The sequence below is a fragment of the Pelodiscus sinensis genome, chromosome 7 (genome assembly GCF_052426305.1).
Source record: "Pelodiscus sinensis isolate ZL-2025 chromosome 7, ASM5242630v1, whole genome shotgun sequence".
In the NCBI taxonomy this organism is placed as follows: domain Eukaryota; kingdom Metazoa; phylum Chordata; order Testudines; family Trionychidae; genus Pelodiscus; species Pelodiscus sinensis.
The window spans coordinates 35,557,692-35,571,018 of record NC_143058.1 but is presented as its reverse complement, the minus strand read 5'-3'; the positions used below and the strand labels follow the sequence as shown (position 1 = coordinate 35,571,018).

The 13,327-nt window shown below is 43.0% G+C and overlaps 1 protein-coding gene across 2 annotated transcripts in view; it reads left to right on the top strand.

Annotated features, from left to right (window-relative positions):
• The window catches only part of RBMS1 (RNA binding motif single stranded interacting protein 1), a 228,543-nt gene that overhangs the window by 9,310 nt on the left and 205,906 nt on the right, over positions 1–13,327 (top strand). The gene's annotated exons all lie outside the window — the stretch shown is intronic.

Below are 13,327 nucleotides of genomic sequence, written 5' to 3'. Positions count from 1 at the left end.
TGAAAGATCTGTGCCCCCAATTAGGTGCTTTCAGAATAATCTTGCAAACATTTTGATTGATTTCTTGATTTATAGATAGTGTCCTGCATATGGTAAAAACCAACAACAACCAATTGTGACTCTTTGTTTAAGTGGTTGGCCTCCAGTTCCCTGGTTATTGAGGAGTTAGAGCCAGCCTCTTTCTCCCCATCCAGTGAAAGATGTTTCTATATGAGAAATATATAAAATGGATGTGTCAGTCTAGTTAGGTTTCATAGTACCATTTTTTCTATGGGATGTTTCAAATGCCACGCAACCAGGTTATGTCTCACTGCGACATTGGCTCTCGCTGGTCACTCAGGGCAGTTCTTTTGCCTCAGAGCACCTTCTGCTGGCTGGTGTCTTGCCTTCAGTTACCTGTCTCCTGCACTGTTTCAGACTCTGTATCCATTCCTGCCCAGAGTGCCCTTTACTCACAGTATTGCCTTGTGGTAGTGCCCCTACCCTCTGAGGTCCTACTCTTCCCAGAGAACTCGAGCTCTCTATATCCACCTTGCCTCAGTGACACACTTCTCCAGGGGCAAACTGCAGTCTGAAATGGCCACTAGCAAGGGGTGTGGACCTGCTGCCTTCTTATATCCTGGCTGTCTCACTGCAGCCTGAGTACCCTGAGGCCTTGAGAGCAATGCCTCAGCCTGGAAGTTTACCTGACTAGAGGCCCCCCAACCTCTGCCTGCCTTTCCCCAGCACTACTGTCTCAGGAAGCCTCTGTAACTTCCCTGGCATCCAGGTCCATTATGCTCCACAGTTCCCCTCTTCTCCAGGAGCCCCTATTTATTCAGCCCCAGCTAAGCCCTAACTGATTGCTATATGCTGTAGCTCCTTGCTCCACAGTCCCAGCCCGCACCCAGGGTTGGGTTTAACCTTTGTTAGGGACAGTGCGGGGCAGATACCCCATCACGTGCCAAGAGAGAAAATTAATGATCTCTTTGATCAAATAGATCGTATGGAAGCATGTTTCCTGAACATGGAGAACAAGTACAGTCATGAGGTAAGATGGCTGCCTTAATCCTCAAGAAGGAAATGTAATAAACTACTGTTAGGTGTCCAGGAAAATCTGGTGAGCAGCACAGGATAAGCTAAGGTAATATGAGTCCCCTTTGAACATCAGTATAGATGCCTTTGTACTTTTTGCAAGATTGTGAAAGTGACACCAACTTTAAGTCCTGTTTTTTCTGATGGGGAGGTGAGGTGTCGAAGGGCCAGGACAGGAGTATTCATCAATTGGAGGTACACCCTACTCTGAGAGGCTTTGTAGTAGACATCCACCTTCCTGAGACACCATGACAGAGGCCAGTGTATAGTAATGACTTAAATCAATATGGTATTGAGAACACAGTGTTTCTGTTTTAATAAAGACTAACCAAAGTCACAAGCACGAGACAGACAGCAATATAACTTTGGTTACTTGGATATAAACTGGTGAAATACTCTTTTCTAGATTTCTTGCTAAGGATTTGTCTGCCCATGATACCAGAATTAATGGCGACATGATTAGTTAAGAAAGGTTTAGTTTTAACCAGGCCCTTTAATTAATTATTTTTAATGAAGCCATTATGTTATACTGCATACAAAATAGTCTTTGGAAAATAATTTTTGGCCAGGTCTGAGCATATGACAAAAATAAAAATGTATTCAAATTAATCTACAAACCTGCATTCTGCTACAGCATTGATAAGACTGTTAGACTACATGCAAAATACTACATTTGTCTCTATGCAAAGTTGCAGCAGTTTAATTAAAAGTGTGATTTATAATGCAGTTAAACTGGTGTAACAAGCTGAGTGGACACTCTTAAATGGATATAAACTTGGTTAATGTCACTTTATCGTAGACTGATTAGGAACAGGTCTGAGCTAAATTGAAATAAGCTGGTCTTAAAGTGAAATAAATGTATCCATACAGGTATAAAGAAATTGGTTTAAAAACTGGTTTAAGTTATATCAGTATAACTGTAATCCACCAACCATGAGTTCCCAATGTGACACTGGCTAAAAGGGCTTACATGAACCTTAGATGCCTAAATGTGAATCTGAAGTAGGAGCAGAGTGGTTATTTTACTTCTGTATTTTTCTCTGGTATGACCATTGCCAGGATACTGTGCCTTGTTCTAGTGTCTACAATTCAAGAAGGATGGTTATAAATTGGAGAGGGTTCAGAGAAGAGCCACAGGAATGATTCAAATATTAGAAAAGATGTCTTAAAGCAATAGCTTTAAGGAGCTCAATTAGTTTAGATTAACAAAGAGAAATGGGTGATGATTAATAGGGATGTTAAAATGTGTTTATTTTTGTAAACATGTAAAGTTGAAAATTTCAGTGGTTGCACATTTACATGCAGGGGGAGGGGAGACAGAAGTGCAGTGAGGGGGCAATGGAGGCAGTTCCATGGGAGCCAGAACTCGCGGGGAGACTGCTTTTCAGCTGGCTCTCTGTAAGCACCAGCACCTGCCTGCTCCCCCCACCCCTGCACTACTGTTTCTATGGGAGGAAGCAGTGCAGAGGGAGGGGATGGTTTGGGATGGACAGATGGCTCTGTGGGAGCTGCTTGAAAGTGGACTTCTTGCACATTCCGGCTCCCGCCTGCCCCTTCATGCTGCTGCCTCTGATATAGATGCAGCAGCATGGGGTGGGGACAGTCAGCTTGGCGGGAGCTGGTATGTGTGAGGAACTGACTTAAAAGCTGGCTCCCCATGTGCACTGGCTCCTGCCTGCCCCCTCTCCCTGCACTGTTGACTCTGCATCAGAAGTAGCAGTGCGGTGGGACAGGCAACTCTGAGGGAGCCAGTACTAGTGCCTGCCCCTTCTCCCCGGGTGGCTGCCTCTTTAGGAGGCTGCGGCGTGGTGGGCAGGGCCGGCCCACAACATTTTGGCACCTGAAGCAGGGAGTTCAAATGACGCCCCCATGCCACCTTTTCTCCTGCCTGCCTGTTATGTCTCTTGTGCCCTCCTTTATCCAGCACAGCACTCCACCATCTCTGTGCATCTGGAGCAGAGAGAATACATATGCAGCAGCAGCAGACACAATTTTCTACACTCTGGGTCCTAGTGACGCCCCTCACAGTCTGGTACTTGAGCTGGCAGCCTCAGTTCACCTCATGGTAAGGCCAGCCCAGGGTGGGGGGAGGCAAAACAGGTGGGTTCCGTAGGAGCTGGCACAAGTGTGAAGCTGGCTTAGAAACTGGCTCCCCATGCACACTGGCTCCTGCCCTCCCCCATGCTTCTGCCTCGTTGGGGGCTCTGTGTAACAGAGAGGGTTAATGGATGAGCTCAGGCTCATAGGTTAAATATAATTGAATACACACTCTCATCCTTATTGATAAACTGTTCCAATGGTCATGGTAAATTCTCCATCACTGTCAATTTTGAAGTCAAGACAGGATGTTTTTGTAAAAGCTATGCTCTAGGATAGTGGTGGGGAACTGGGGGCTGGATCCAGCCTGGGGCTTGCCTTGATTTGGCCCAAGAGACTCAGGGTCTCCCCCCCTCCCCCCCATCCACTGCAGTACTGCGAGCCAGTACTGGCATTCCAGTCACAGGGGATGCCGAAGTTTGGTGCCCTTCCCGCCCCCCCGTGTGGCTGGAACATGCCTGCTGGCTGCCTGCTGGCTTCCTGCTGAGTTGGGGGGGAGAAGGGGAGCCCTGAACCTCGTGGGCTAGATCCAGGCAAGCTGTGGTTGGCATCCAGCCCGCAGGCGCTGCCTGGCAGGGGGAGGAAGCAGCTCTACACCAGGAAAGGAGCACAGGGCAGCTCTATTCTCTGTGCTGCTTGCAGGCTCTACCCCTTCTCCGCCATAATGGGAGCAGTAGGGGGTGGTGCCTGCCAGCGCAGGGTAGAGCAGACCCACCTACCCTTCCCCCCCATCTGCATCTGATAGATGCCCCATCTATTACTCCCTTTCACACGCCCACTTCTGACCTTATCCTACCACCTGCTCCTTCACCCCTTCCTGCCCTGATCCACCACCCCACCATCTCCTGTACCCCCTCTTACCCAGACACCTTACCCCAACCCTCTCCTACACCCCTTCCCATTCAGACATCCCACCCTAGCCCTCTCATGTACCCTTCCTTCCTCCTGCTCATTCCTTGAATGTCCAGCCCGTTTCTGTACCCTCCCTCCTGCCCAGACCCTACACTCCCTCTTAGCTCCCCAGCAGACGCCTCTCACAAACTGAACCCCTCATTTTTGGCCTATCCCAGAGCTAGTCCCCCACAAAATCTACTAGCCAGAGGCCCCCAGAAAAGTTAATTTGGCCCTCGGGAAGTCCTGAGTCCTGTCCCCCTCCCGATGGGGTTAGCATGCAAAGGGAACCCTAGTTCCCAGAGCTGCATGAATGAGGTAAGTACTTGTTTGCTTATCAGTCAGGGACCACATCACTGAGGTTTTTGGTTGTGGTTTTTTTTGTTTGTTTTTTGCTTTTTACTTGCATGTGGCCCCTGATCCAAAAAAGGTTCCTCACCCTTTCTCTAGGAATTATTTTGGGGGAGTTTGATGGCCTGTGTTATAAGGAAGGTTAGACTAGATCACAATGGCGTGGAATCGGTTCCAAACCCGAGTAAAAGGCCTTTGCTGTGGGAATTTCCATGGGAGTTGAGAATGGAATTCCCCTCTACCTCTCAGGCTGCTGCAGCACAATCTCTCAGGGGCTGTAACAGCATCCTTAGCTCCTTCTTTCCCTTAGTGTAGAAATTTTGGTTAAGGTGATTATGGACCCACTGGCCACTTTCCCTCTGTATGCCTGATCTGTTCCACACGGCTGCCTCTCTAGTGTGAGTACCCTGTCCAACAAAACCATGGGTAGAGTCCTGCCTGGATACAAAATTTGCATCTGCATCCGTATCCATGACTCTCCCCCCCACCCCAAAAAAAGAAAAAAAAAAAGATACCTGTAGATATAAAGTGGTTATCTGCAGATTTGCAGGACTCTAACCATGGGGTTAAGTTGGCTGGGTTTAAGGCTTCCCACATTCATGGGAGCGAGGAGACGTGATCTGACCTTAAAAGAGGGCAGAATATAGCTCTTGGGCTACATCTAGACTACAAGCCTCTTTTGAAAGAGAGCGTCTAGACTGCAACCACTTCTTTCGAAAAAGTGAGTTGCTTTTTCAAAAGAGAGCACCCAAGCAATCTGGATGCTCTCTTTTGAAAAAAGCACAGTTTGCATTACATAGCGCCTTTTTTCAAAAGAGCACTTTCGAAAAAAGGCGTTTTTCTTCTTTAAAAGAGGTTTTCTGCGGTCGAAAAAACTACCACTTTCTTTTGATTTACTTTCAAAAGAATGCGGCAGCAGTCTAGACACAGATCACTTTTTTCGAAAAAACCCTGTAGTCTAGACACAGCCTTTAGATTGCTGGCATCTATTGAGTGAGGTTGTGTGTATGTAATTGAGACTAGTAGTTAGCCCATTGCATGCTATTACATATTTTAAGTGCTGTGTTTAGATATTTGGGCCTCAGCTATAGTAGAGTTATCGTTGTTTCAATATTTGTGACTGAAGGGTGTTGAGGAAAAATGGAGCAAGCTGTCTTAATACATGCTGTGAGATTTAAAAATATATATATTTCAGCTCTAAAGTGATAAAAAAATGACCTACAAAGAAAGAATTGAATGAGATGGGACTTGTAGAGGCCTTGCAGCAAAATGTCACATCTAATTTTCCATTTTCAGCATACTGTAATATTGATATTTTATTTCAATCAGGGTGGTAGTGGAGGAGGTTAGTACTTCAAATTATCAGCAGCTGCGGAATTAAAACAAGGGTATTAGTGACTCATTTGGACAAGCCCTGGCTTAAACATTCTGTCTCCAAGAAAAAGCATTTAAGAAGGGGCATATGACATAAATTTTGAATTTCATGAATAATGTCTGTGACCTTCTGGTTTCCACTGGGTAGCTGTGCTGATTAATGACAAAAAGGCTTTTGATAAATGCAGAAAATTAGAGAAAAGAATTGATTGCATGGAAACATTTGTTGGGGGACATCGCTGTTAATAGGATCAGATACTCTAATGAGCCTAATACAAGGTAGCTCTAATATCAGTATCATTGTTTTAGAAAGAAGGGATCTGAAGGTTTGTTGCCTTTCCTCCTCCTGTGTTTCATCACTGTGAACTTTGCTATGGCACCTGCAGACTAAAGACATAAAAGGTATTTCCTTTTCTAGTGGAAGGGGATTTATAGTCTACAAATATGCAGGTGGTATTTTAATAATGATTTCAGACTCCACTCCCTATCCTTTTTGGGCCAACATTTGGAATAAACTGTTTAAAAATGCAAGTTGCTTCTTCTGGCACAATGCTACTATGTTACAGTAAATAAATTATGGTTGAGACAGCAATTTCACTCCGAGTCTGTTTTCAGGCACTTAAAAACTACAAAAGCTACCACTTAGGCAGACATTTTCCATTTTTTCTGTTGCACAAAAGGTGAATTTGTTAGGAAAATTTGGTAAAGTTGTGTAAAATTGTATACATGCATGTGGCAGGGTACCTAGTCCCGCACAGTTCGACCCTGGGATTGAGACCTTTACTCACAGGCCCTGAGGCTTAGCCCTTCCCATACAGGCCCTGAGACCTAGTCCCTTATAACCAGGCCCAGCCTCTTATGCACAGGCCCTGAGGACTAGTCTCTCACATGATCCGCTCCTAGTCTGGGATCTGGGAAGAAGAGGTAGGGGGGCCCAGGCCCGGGCCCGCCCTCTCCACCGGGCCCCAACCCAGGGCCCTATCAGTGGTGGGTGGTTCCCATCACTGGCTCAGCAGGGAGTTCTCCTTGAAACGCACCAAGCCCGCCAGGGCATTTCCTGCTCCCTGCCCTGGGTTGCTTCCTACCCCATCCCCCTGGCTAGCAGAGGGCCCACCTGTAGACGTGGGGCTGGCGGCCATAGAGGCGTTGGCAGGCTCAGCGACTGGTTCAGCAACAGAATCTGGGGGACTGCACGGTGTAGTCGGCGTTGTAATTGAGCTCGGCCTGGGGATGGTAGTGGCGGGGTAAGCTGGTCTGGTGCCTCTCGCTCCGGCTGCTGCGGTTGTAGCTCTGGTGGTTAGGCAGTGGTTAGCCCCAACTGGGCTGCTCTGCAGGCTTTTATACTGGGGCTGCACTGGGAGCATGACCAGCAAAGTTGTGCGGGAGGGGCGTATTCCACCCAATAGGTGGGCTTCCCTCCCACTTGTTCAGTGCAGGATTGGCAGGCCCCGTCACAATGCAAAAGCAAGACAGTTGACGAAGAACTAGAGCCACAAGTTTGAATTGCCTAATTTTTATTATAAACAATCAACATTAATCTTACGTTTACACAACTTTTATGCTCAATACGTCATGTTTGCACAGAAGAACTAATTACCACAGTATAAGGTCTTTGTGTGCCATGGCCCTGAGTTATGGTTAGCTAATTTAAATTTGTCTGAATGATCTGACATGGTATGTTTGTGAATTTATTACTTGCAAAAGATACTGGACTGTTACCTGGAAAGTCCTTCAATGGTAACATGGACAGGCACATGCTAACTGTTTTTACACTGCCTCACTCATGTGTTTGATCTCTGGTTTAGAGGAAATATCTCTTAGGTTGAAAAAGTAGGGAATTTTCCAAGTTCATTCAAATCTTGTTTTTTTCTGAAGAGACTAGTTTCCAATATCCAATTTATTTTGTAATTCCTTAGCCACAAAACTGCCCCTGGTTGTAGGATGCTGTGCCAGAATTTAAGCTTTCAGTTTTGCAAAATAAATTGAATTTTGTATAACATAAATTTCAGATGTACTTTATTAAAATTTAAACTTCTAATTCACATGAGGCTCCTGCAGCATTTCCAGGCTGGACCAGATTGTTCTTTATGCCAATCCAGAGATTTCAAAAGAGAATGTAGGTGCAACTTGCTGTGGAGCAGGTGGGGCTTTGCTGATATAAAGGGTGTTAAATAGTACATCTTGTCCTTTTTATGTCTGCCATATACATAGGTGCCAACGTCTGTGCAGCTGCATTTGTGAGATGGCAAAAGTAGGACATGAAGCTGTGCACAACTGGACAGCTTTGGCAGGATTATGTTCTGGAGTGTGTCTGGGAGTGGTATGCATAGGAATGAGACAAGAGGAAAGGAATGGGGAAGACTCCAAAAAGGTGCCTGTCAGGATTAGTTCAGTCTCCATTACATGTGTTCTCCTTGGATGGCAGGTAAAACTAGGCAGTTTCTTAAAAGCCATCTTCTGTCCCTCCTTGCTCTGGTAGTTCTAGTGCTTCTAGCCACAGGAGTAACTTACATTTACAGGGCTGCAGGCTCAAGGATCAGCCAGCAAGCTCACATATCTCTTCTCCATGTATCGGAGGAGGGACATTAAGTGGCCCCATAATGCTAACATTGGACTGGTCCCCAGTCTCGTATTGCCTTTTGATATGGGAAGGTGGTGAGAGGAGAAAGGGAGTGAACACCAAGCCAGATAAAGGAAAAGAATAAGGAAAATAAATAAAAATTGCTAGAGAGGAAAAAGAGAAGGGGAACGAATAGGGCAGGAAAAGGCAGGCGAGAGAAAATGGCACAGAATAAAGGTGCAATTATGGCATCTGTGCCAAAACACAGTGCAAGGAGACACCTCTAGCTGCCAGGCTGTCTAAGGAGAAGTCAAGTTCCACCATGGAGAGGTTGGAAGCAGTGTTCTGTAGGGGACTATGTTCTAGTCTCTAGTGGGCAAGGGGCTGGACCTGATGACCTCCTGAAGTCTCTTCCAGCTCTATGATTCTAAGTTCAGTGAGAATGAAAGGAGCTCTTTTTCCAAAAGGACTGACTTTGCCTGGACTGTTTCCTTTAGTTGGTGGGGTGCTGCGTGGGTTGTTCTGATAGGTTTGTGAGAGTGCTTAAGGTGCTTTGGAGGAAAGATGTGTGTGGGGGGAGGAGGGAAGGTTATATTGGCTGTTTCTTCAGGACTAAGCTACTCCAGCCATATTGTAAGAAATTATCCATGCCCTCAAGCTGTAGAGTTAGGTAATTCCTTGCTCAGAATTGAAGGTTGCTATTTCTATTCATTTCCTGTAATTTATTGCCAGGATTTTTCTACTTGTGTCTAGTGCCCAAGAATGGGGTACATGTCAGGATTTCCTGACGGAAGGAAGAGGAGAGGCTATAAAAAAGATTCTGAACAAATGAAGCCTCCAAAAGCTGTTAAAAGTTACCCCCTTCCCCTCTTTTAAATACATCTTTAGTTTTAGATTTTCAGAAATTCACCTAACACAATATCCTGTTGCATACATACAAATAAAAAAAATTAATATAGAAAAACAAAACAAAATACACACCTGCTCTGCAGACTGTTGACATATCTCTCAAGGGCAAATGGGTCAACAGGTTAGCAGTGAAACAAACATATAAACAGCATGTATATTAAATATTGAATTGCAGTTCAAATTATCAGCGATGTAAGCTTTTTAGTTTCATCTCATCAAACTGTGTACATGGATATGTGCTTTCTTACATGAAAGTCTGTATAATTTATAGCTCTCCTATTTGTACCATGCCCAAATACTTACCAGTATTTCTTATGTAATCAGTGTGAATGTGCCAGACCATATTATACTGGTTTTGTGCCAGTAACCAAGGAAATTCATAAAAAGTTTTCTTGCAGGGAGAAAAAGCCATCAATTGAATTGGTGGATCTATTGCTTGGAGTAGAAGCTGGATAGAAGAGCTGATCACTTAGCTTAAGAGCAGTTATCCGACCTGTGGAGTGAATAGCAGGTCCAGCTGAAGGCTTGGACTACCAAGTGCACAGTGGGATAGCATCTTAACATCTTGTGACAGAGACTATAAAGGAACCCCGTTATACATTAATTAATGCCCAATTCTTTGAATTGTTGAGTGCCCTCAGCTCCTGTTATAGCCTATCATTGAGGAAGTTGTCAACAAGAGGTCTCACACAACTCACCTTTTCTGGTGAGGATCTACCACAGGAGACCATCGTGACCCAAAATGCTGCTCTTTGAGAAAGTGATAGATGTGGGAAGCAGTGATTCAGTGCATTCATTCGACAGTTTCAGACAGTAAATGTCTTATGAGTTCTGGCGCGCAACCTGATTTATCTTTCCCTTCTACTAATCTGGAAACCCTGAAGGAAAGTGTTGGTGATAATATCACCTGTTCTGCTAATTTTCCCCAGGTCTAGTATCTATTTCTACTGCAGATTGCAATGCTGTGATAATTTTTTGTTTGTTTTAAAATCTCCCACAGTGCAGGTGATGCAACTGACTGAAAATATAACAGTGAATTTAAAAATGGTGACCAGCAGCTCACTCTTCCATCTCCTTCAATTTAAATAATCCTCTGAGGTTAGAATTTGGTATCTAGTTCCTTTATTCTGATGTTACACTGATTCTTAGATAAAAGCCATATTACTGGTATTTTGATGCCCAAGTTTAGTAGCAGAAATTAAGCATTGATGAAAGGTTAAAGGTAGGAACGTTGTGCCTGCTGCTTCTCCCATCAGCTTCAGTGGGAACATCATTGGGTCCTAAAATGAATTACTGATATTGAAGCAAACCAAGTCACAGCACTAGAAAGTAACTAATAGGACCATGAGGTGCAGTATATTGTTGGTGGTAATACTTAGGGCTTGTCTACTCTTGGAGGTTTACTGAAATAACTATTCTAGAATAATTCTGGAATAGCTGTTCATCAGTTCCCTAGAGTAAACAAGCCCTTTAGTGAATTAGATAGAGTGGGCCAAATTCAGCCCTCCCACAAGCTCCACCAATTACATTATTTTGTAGTTTTTCAAATTGTTTTCATTGTTTGCTAAATCAGCTAAAGGTAAATAAACAACTATGTAATCTGTAAATATCCATTCACTCACATCAAAGTGAACTTTACCTGAGTAAGGAATGCAGCATTGGGCCCCAAATTTTTTCTTGGGATTACAAATGAGATTCTTCCCGACCTTGTATTCTGCATTTTTGTAAATTATATTCAAAAGCTATTTATTTACTTTTATTTGTAATTTTCAATTAAAATTATAGTTTTATCATAAGAAACTGAGGCCTTATGTGAGAGGAAACGAGGAATAGGTTCCTTCCTGTTACATACAGGTACAGTTAAAGTTGTTAAACACCTAAAATACTACATATACGCTGACTTTTTATTAGCTGTATTTAAAGTAATGATTGGAGCAGGAGACATGTTCTGCTATATTACATCCATGCAAATCCATAGAATATAATACGGTTGCATGAGTGTTAGAGAGTAATGTTTAACCCTAAGTATGAAGGCAGGACTCCATTTTGCTGTATCAAATTCCGTTTCAGATATACATATGCAGAAATTCGCTTTCTGTTAGGAAGCATAAATTCTCTCCAGTTACTACTTCATAAGGATGGAATGTATCCTGTGACTCATATGTAGCTAAGGATTCATAATCAAATTATGCATTAGAAATAGTTGAAAAAAGTAATTATTTTTGCAGAGAAACAGAGCTTTATGACACAGTATTTTTCAGTTCTTTCAATATGGGCCAAAAGTTTAAATCAGTTAACTGTAAACTCAAAGTAGAAGAGATAATATATACTTGTGGAATTTAAATGCATATGTATTTTTTTCCTACTTATTCTATTTCTAATATTAGTAATATTCGTAGAATTTTTCAATGCAGCTTGTTTAGTCTTTTTGTTTCTTAGTTGGATTCTTCTGAGTATCCAAGTTTTTGCTTTGCTGTTGATCAGGAAAGGTCTAATTTTGTGATGCTGCATTTCCAAACATACATATAACTTTTCCTGCAAAGGAGGAGAATTTTCCCCTAAATTCTCATTGAGCACCTGCACGGAAGCATCTGCTAACGCCTTATTTTCATGTAAAAATGATCTACGACAGAAAATAATACGGCATTAATGAACTTTTGTTATCCACGTTCTGTGCCACTAAGATCAACAAGAATTGTATGAATTCAACTTCCCAATGTGGTAGGCTGTGTGTCAGAGCAGCACTTGGTGCACATGGGGATAGTGGAGCCACAGGTAACTCTCTGCCCCCTTTATTTGCCTTCTAATCATGCAGGCTATTAGGGAGTCAAGACCTAGTATAAGCTGGAGTTCTGTCATCAGGATGGCCAGAACACATTGTTCTCCAGCCCCTCCTTCTCCTGCCCTGACCCCCTACCCAGCCTTTTCCAGAACCCTTCCTATTCCAAGAGGGCAGTTCTCAGTTGCTGCCATTGGTTCAGCACAAAGAATTGCTGAGGATCTGGCCTAGCAATTTTATGTACAGAGAGGGAGAAAATGTTTTGTTTTTTTCTCCAAATGTTAGTAGAGTATATTTGGAATTGGAATAAACAGCAAAGCAAATACTGTTCTTCATATCTCCTCATCTGTATACTTTAAATTATAGTCTCAAAGACTAAGCATATCAAGAACTTTTTCTGCAAAGTGCACTCCAAATTAAAATAAAGATATTGATTTTCTATAATATCATTAGTCTATATACATTGATAAAATATTGTTTTCTTTAAACTGGCTGTAGCATATTGACAAGTAAGTCACTATCTTGCCATTTGTTCAGTCTGAAAAGACTCCTGTAACCATGCAGAATCTTTATTGGATTGTTGTGGTGTAAGGCTTGCTCATGCTGAGAGTAGCAGAAATTAGGGGGATTCTGTGCAGGGGTGCACCTTTGTGGAATATAATGCAGGACTGGGGCATAAGTGATTAGCTTGGACCTTGATATAAATTTTCACAACATTGAGCTCTTCGGTGCTTGATTCTCCAAACACTTACTCATGGGAATAGTGCTTGTAACTACTGATGTTAGTAAAAACAATTCGAGATTAAAGTTTTGCAGGTTAGACCATAAGTCCATCTCTGTTTTACCTATAACACTGACAGGAAGTTTTATCTCTATGTGAGACTGAACATTGTGTAGGTTATTAGAGAAACATGTTAGAAGTTATGGGCAAGCTGGTTAGGAAATTCGTGATTTTCATTAATTATTTTGTTGTAATACAATAAGACAGCTAGTTATGAAGAGCAGTATTTACTACAGAACAGGGCTTCTGCAGATGGGAAGACAGGCATTTTATTCCAATTCCAGATAATTATTTCTTTGGAGAAATTTCACTGCCTTGCTAGGATTTCCTTTCCTTTATGCACCTAAGACAGAAGTAATTATGTAATGGAAACTTGGAATGTGTAAATGACATACTTTGGACAGTAAGTTAACTTTCTTTTTATACAGAATTAAAATTTGGAATGTTCTGTTTTTTGTCATACATTTGCAGTCTGCAGATTCTAATAACAATTCACTGCTCTGGGAGTGCA